Source organism: Drosophila novamexicana, unplaced genomic scaffold (assembly GCF_003285875.2).
Source record: "Drosophila novamexicana strain 15010-1031.04,08,12 unplaced genomic scaffold, DnovRS2.1 tig00000932-arrow-arrow-pilon, whole genome shotgun sequence".
Classification (NCBI taxonomy): Eukaryota; Metazoa; Arthropoda; class Insecta; order Diptera; family Drosophilidae; genus Drosophila; species Drosophila novamexicana.
The window spans coordinates 1774690-1782027 of record NW_020824832.1 but is presented as its reverse complement, the minus strand read 5'-3'; the positions used below and the strand labels follow the sequence as shown (position 1 = coordinate 1782027).

The window sequence follows — 7338 nt, the reverse complement described above, 5'->3', positions numbered from 1 at the left end:
TTATTATGTAAAAATCGATACTTAAAGTTAAATTTATATTTATAATACCTAACATTTATAAACACCTAACAGTAAAAGTATGTATCAATAAAATATATCCATTAGTATAAGGGAAAAAATAGTTTCTTGAGCAATTTTTACTGCTGCAATTAATTATCTGGCTTATATAACGTCAAGTCAATAATACCAAGCTCTAAAATAATATGAATATAATTTTAATTTTGTCTAAATAAAAAAATCAGAAAAATAAATTAAAAAAAAAAACGGAATGTAGACCATGCGCAGTCGGTAGGATTCGAACCTACGCTCCCAGAGGGAATCTGATTTCTAGTCAGACGCCTTAACCGCTCGGCCACGACTGCTCTGTGGCTGTTAGAGTGCATGAAACGTATATGAAAATCAGTACAAGAATGTTTCAATCAAAGTAAAAGTTTATCAAACTTATTGAAACTTGCAATGCATATTGCCATTAATAAAGTGCGTCTATTCCAAAGGCTTTTCACGTTAGAATATTTAATTAAAGAAAATAATATATCAAATAAAATATGTAATTATTTTTATAATTGACATAAATAATGCGTACAAAATTTTATCTTACTGTAACAATGGTTAATTTTTTGTATAATATATAATATGTTTGAGCCTTTTTGCGAAATTGAAAATAGCTTTAATTCTAATTTTCACACTATGGAGACGTGCGGCTTGTTCAAACGCATTATGCACTTTTCTCTTTAAATATTTATAAATAAAGAAGATTCGTTCGCTAGCTTTTTTTTTGCTATTTCCTTGCGCATGGTGAGGCTTCTTTTTTTTTTAATTTATTAAATTTTTATTTCAGAAACAATTTGTACTCCTAACGATGAAATAGTTATCCAAAGATAATAACAAGCTCCTAAACAACATGACTTAATTATGTGGACTTATCTAAGGCAATTAACTAACTAAGGTAATCCACATTCGAATATCATTTGATGAACCCTGTTATGTATAGAGTTCCGAGTCTTATCCAAAACTTTCACAATCCTTTGGGGAAACTTGTAGATTTCGGTCTCGGCAGCTAATGCGCATTCATTTTGTTGAACATGCTCGCAAATAACTTTTAAGGCAGATAAAAATGTTGTATGATAATCGATTTGACCGTCTGTCGGCACATAAACAATATCTTAACTCCGGCCCAAAACAGTATTAAATCTAATGCAGTACATCAAAAAAGAAAGCAAGCCAGCGAATTATAATATTAATAATAAAAATAATAATAATAAACAAGACTTAAAGAAAGGCCAGCCCATTTTTTTTCGTCATTTTTTGCAAGCTTTTGACCTTTTTTGGTTCATTGGACTGGCCAAGTTAGTCGTGTTGTTGTTGTAATTTTTGCTCTGTTTTTATGTGAGCGCCATTCATCTGCAAGTATCTGCGCGTATCTATCGTTGTATCTATCTGGCTATAGACACACGTCTATCTATCATACTTGTTGCTGCCTTTAAATTTGCCTGGCGAAAACTATTTTAACAAGGTTTTTTTTTTGTCAGCTTGCGATTTTGCAGGTAGCATAAAAATTAATTAAAAATTTATAAAGAAAGCACCGTTAGCTTCGCACAGCGCTCAACAACTAGGCGCAAGGTTCAATGTATCTGCGGGATACACGCAGTGCGCACTGCGTTCAACAGTTCGACCATTGACCAAAAGTTGAATCAACTTGGCCAAGTTCAATGCTCGACGCACAATTCTGTAAATGTATCTAACAGATACACACGCACTGTGCGTGAGGGGGCGTCACTTATTTGTAGGCTCTCCCGCAGCCTTGACAATGAAAAACGCAGCCGGTTTCTGTGTGCGGCTCGGGTCACTGTCTGAACTCTGGCGCGAGTTCAAAGTACCCAAAGAAGACGCAATCACCGAACACATACCCGCCTACCCACCTCCCCTCAAGGAAAATCAATAAATGCCAACCAAAAACGAAACGGAACGAACGCCTCCCATTTTCCGTCTAATTAGAAATGTAAGATGCTCTTCTTATCCCTTTTCGGCTTGGCGCGCCGCGGCGTCTTATCATTTAAGCATTGCTCAAAATAATCATTTATCTTCTTAATCGCTGCATGTCAAGCACTCAAAAACACTGGGCAAACACGGGCTGAGGGGTGTAGGGTGGTGTGGGGTGTTGGCTGCTGCAAGTGCAATGCTGCCAGTTGCCAAATGTTTTGTCTCTTGAGCATTCGCAGCCGACGGCGCATTCTGCCGTTAAATTAGCGCCAAGCTCAACTTGGTGTCTGTCTGAGAGACTTGCCCAAAAATCCACCCGCTCCCAGAATCCGCCCATTCACGGAAACCACCCATTCCTAGATACTGGCCCAGAAATTTACGCTTTTGCCAGGGCTTGCAAGATTTTATTTGCTTCTTTTTTTGCCATTTCTGGCTGAACCTAAAGAATTTTATTTTTTTCTTATTTTCTTATTAATTTTTGTTTTTAATTTTCTAGAAAAACTAACATGGCTTAAAGTTAGTTATAATCCTTTGTATGAAAGTTATCCTTTCTAGTCAAATTTGTACGCGCTTGAAGCTTTTTTTTAACAGCACTGCGAACCGGTTTAAATCGAACGGCTTCGAGTTCGAATTTCCATGTTTTTATTTACCATAAACCGAACCATTAACCAAACCATTCTACGCACCCTTAATCGAATCATGATTCGAACCATTGACTGAACCATTAACCGCACCATTTACTGAACCATTAAACGTAACTTTTCCATGAACTACTTATAAGCCGAATCATGAGCTGAACCATTTACCACCCCATTAACGGTACCAAGAACCGAACCATTAACCGGACCTTAAACCGAACCATGAACCGAACCAGTCGCATAAAGAACGAACTAACTGAACTGTTAATTTTTTATTCTATATATAGAACTTTAAATATAAAATATATAGAACCTTAAGTATGTTCTGCATAGATGTATGAAATTATATTTCAGTTACCCTAAAGTGTATTTTGCATATTGTAAACGCATTCTTATTCCTTCACAAGTGTTGAGTTTATTATTAATTTATTTTTCTTTATATATATCTATATTTATTTTTACACTGAAACAACATATATTTCTGTTTCAGAACTCAAAAAGCTTCGTCTATATACATGACATCTATATACCAAATTTCTTTATCATAGACAAAATACTTCCTGATTTCTGAGACTCCGACAAATCGCCTTGTCATATGGTAAATTTCCTAGTCTGTGCCTTGAACGGTGCGTGGTGCTGGATGCGGGTTGCGGGGCTGTGCTCACGACTGTCTAGGCTTGTTGCTTACTCATTTCGTATCGCTTACCCATCCCTGGCATCGTTCAAAAATTGATATGACAGAACGGGAGGGAACGAAATGGAACGGCGCGGCACGGCACGGGACGAAACAGGACAGGGCAGGACTGACGTCACGTGACGTGACGTGACGCGTCCCGTCGCGACGTCAAGCGTCGAACGTGAGAGACGTGAGAGACGTGAAAGACGCAGACGTCTTTAAAAATTATTAGAGCCATAAATTGTCACTGTTGTCGGTGTTGAGCTCTCGACGCTTTTTGTAAGCTTTAAGCAACTTTCGCTGGCTTTCTTCGTGAACTTTGTGACTTGCAACTCTTTGTTTTGTTTTGTTTTCATTTTGTTGGCACCTTTTCTGTCAATTTTTTTCCTTTTTACTTAATTTTTTTTATTTTTTTTTCTGCACTCGCTTTTCTCTTTTTATCACGCTTGTTAATGTCATTCCACGATGTTGTCGTCGCTGTTCTTCGATGTTCTTTTTGTCGTCCTTTTTTCTCCCACTCGCTGCGGCGGTTGCCATTGCCGCCTTATTAGCCGCCATTAACACTTTTGCCTGAAAACGAGCACCCCTGCGCCCGGCAGTTCGCCGCCCACCCATTGAGCTAACTGTTGCACAGTGTGACCAACTTTCGTTTAAAAAGTGTGCTCTTACTGAGGCAATTGAATAGAAAGCTGGAAATAGTTTTGTTCTTTAATTAATATTTTTTGACGATTTTCAACTTAATTATTAGCGGGCATTAATGTTTGTTACGCATTCATATATTTGTACAAATGTTTACTTAAACTTATAATAATATATTTTATCAAAGAAGTTTTAGATATTTTCAGTTTTGTTTTGGGTATACAATTTGTATGCCCTGACCCCATTGTAATTGAGTAAAAAGGTTTAAATTGTTTTGTGCAAACGTATGTATCAGGGAGAAGAAAGCATCTACGACGTCATATAATATATATATTCTTGAGCAGCATTAATAGCCGAGTCGATCTAGTCATGTCTATCTGCATGTGTGAACGCTCTGATCGCTGAACCTAGAGAGATAAAGAGAGCTGAGATTTTAAAGGTAGGCTCTCCTAGTGCCTGGGTAGTAAGAGTTTCTTTCCGATAATCGATAACTAGCCGCGTTTCCAAGCAATCGTTCTTAGGAGTTAATATAGTCGCCAAATTGGACATGTGCCTTCTAGGAATCGATAAAAATTGATATCGACATCCTGTTCTTGAGTAAATGTCTTAGGATTGAAGAGCTAGAGTCAGCAAACTGGACGTGTAGCTTCTAGAATAGTAGTATCTTCTAGTTTATATCTATTGCCACTCTATCCTTCCGCCTCCGCATTTGCCACAAAGCTATAAATCCTTTGTTGTCTCTTTTCCTTTTTCATAAAAAAATCATAATTAGAGATGTTAGAGATTTTGATTTATTTCTCTTCAAGCCTTACTAATTAAGCATATAGCATGTTCCGTACCTTTCCCATTATTAGTTTTGTATTATCAGCTATTATTTCGGAAATATTTTCGGAACATTATTTATGATTGGCACTTCATCAACTATGCATTTGTCCCACTGTGCTCTCTCTCAGCGCCGCCCACTGTAGTAAAACCCACAGACAGTGAACGTCAAACCAAAACAGTTACAAAAACAACAACTGATTTCAAATAATAGTCGGTAGGGTACGACTATAAGATGACCTGTAATTAGATTATGAACTAGATGTTGTTATAATATTATTAGTTATTTATTTTATTTTAATATTCACATAAGCAGGCATGGCTGTGGCTACAATTGATATGAGATAATGCAAAATACAAAGACATACTTTAAATTGTTTGAATCGAACGCGTAGAGTAGTGGGCTGAACGTCGAAGACCCCCTCACGAAGACCAGGGCTTGAGCCCAACGGAAATGAGGTTGACATAAGTTGTAAAATAGATGCCGTGACGTGTGTTTGCTATGATATTATGCGATATGATGGCCAACTATAGCTATTCGTGAAGATATATGTATGTCGCATAAAAAGCAATAATTCACATAGCGAATATACCCAGTCTGGCATGCAGTTTAGAGGACATCCAAATGAAGTTGTCTTTGGGTAAATGCAAATGCGAAAGGCAAAGCAGCAGCAGACTTTTCAAGAAGAAAAAATATTTATCGCCTGCGCTTCTCTCTGCCTTGTCCTTGTTGTCAATTCGTGTCGCTTCATTTTCCTAGAGCAGCATTTTGGGCGCCAGATTGTCTTAGGACTGTTTACTAATATGTCCTGCGCTCTCCTTGCCCTGCTCTGGTTGCTGCCGCCGCCGCTGCCCAGTCGCTGTTAATTTTTGGTGTTGCTATTTTATCCTTGATATCCTTTGGCCAAAAGCCTTTGTTATTCGCCGCGGCGTCTGTTTGAATTTTGCTTGTCGCTCGTTGCTGCTAATTAAAAAGCATCTTGTTGAGGTTTTTATTCCCCGAACGCGCATAGCTATAAATATGGCAATAATGAGACCGGCCAGGACCACTGAGGACCAGCCAGGACCATTAGCTACAAGCAATTCGACTGACTTAACAGTTCATCAATAATTGCTCATACTGATTATTTTCAATATATCTCTAATGGATGGGTAGGCTGCGCTAGGTTGCCATCTTTGTGGTTTTCTTTTATGCATACATACGCAAGCGCACACATATACGCACGCCGTAACGTTCTTCTTCTTTAAGCACTCTATGCTGGGAAATGTATTCCCGATTAGCTTCGGCATTTCTTGTTCGATTTTTTTGAATTTAAAAATGGGCTCTGTTGAGGGATATGTGCCGAGGTATACCAAAAGTGAAATAACCTTAATCTTTTTATAATAAACGAGCACCTACGTACTAAGTTTGATATAACTAGTTCTCATTAGTTTCGAGTAATGCTTAAAAAAGTATGTCTCAAAATCGATATTAATCAATTTTACTGGCTCAGGCCTTACTAGACTATACACCAGAGACGTTCCAACCTTCCGCAAAGTAGTTGCCTTCATTGAACAAGCCAAATGCCAAAACTACCACTACCAACTGCAGGAAGACGAACCTTTTCGCATTGTCATCAAACAGATAGCGTCTTCTATGGCCCAAGGCTATATAATCAAGGAAATGCGAGATAAAGGAGAGGTAGTTAATAGGTAGTTAATATCTATAATCCTAAAGGCAAGGCTTCAAATGGCACGCAGCAAAACAGGCTACATATGTTTTTCCTGAAACTCAAACCGGCCCCCAACAACCAGGAAGCGCTCAAAATAAATCTTGTATGCTGTCTAGGAGTCTTAGTTGAGCGCCCCCGCCGATCTGCTGACGTTGTCCAATGCCACCGCTGCCAGGATTACGGACATTCCAAAAATTACTGCATGAAACAATTCGTCTGCGGTAGATGTACGGAAGAGCACCCAACAGGATCTCCTATTTGCAAAGCAGTGGAGGAAGCCGACTTCTTCTGCGCCAATTATGGCGGAAACCACTCTGCCAATTACAAAGGCTGCAAATGGTATATTGACCGAATTAAGGTACGCAAGCCGGCCCCTAATATCTCGGTTCCCCTCCACAAGGCGCATAATAACCACGATCGTCAAAATAGGAATACAATGCAATTTATCCCTCCAACCCTACGATACTCCCGGAAACCAAACGAGCGACGACACCGACTCCAGAATTGCGGCTCTTGAAGATGCTATGTTAAGGCTTACCTCAAGAATGGACCAGATCGTTAATACTCTAGATAAAAACTCCGAAACTCAGCACACCCTGTTTGTCACTCTGATAAAAGTTGCTAACATAGAGTAACAGGATATCAGATTTTGAAAAAAATAACTGAGGTCGCTGATTTCACGCCTTATCCCATTAAAATGAGCCAATTAACGTTCGGATTATGAAATGCGGATGGTCTTAACAGGAATATTATTGAACTAAGGACCTTCCTCGCCACCCACAACATCCACATAATGCTCCTAACGGAAACACACATGCACATGCACGAAGCCATCATTGACTGCATGTGCGACGTCTTGACAACCGGAGAT

At 38.8% G+C, this 7338-nt stretch overlaps 1 non-coding gene across 1 annotated transcript; it reads right to left on the bottom strand.

Annotated features, from left to right (window-relative positions):
* Positions 1 to 280: 280 nt before the first annotated feature.
* Trnas-aga lies at positions 281 to 362 on the bottom strand. Its single transcript has one exon. It is a non-coding gene; the product is annotated as a tRNA-Ser (tRNA).
* Between the last annotated feature and the right edge of the window lie 6976 nt (positions 363 to 7338).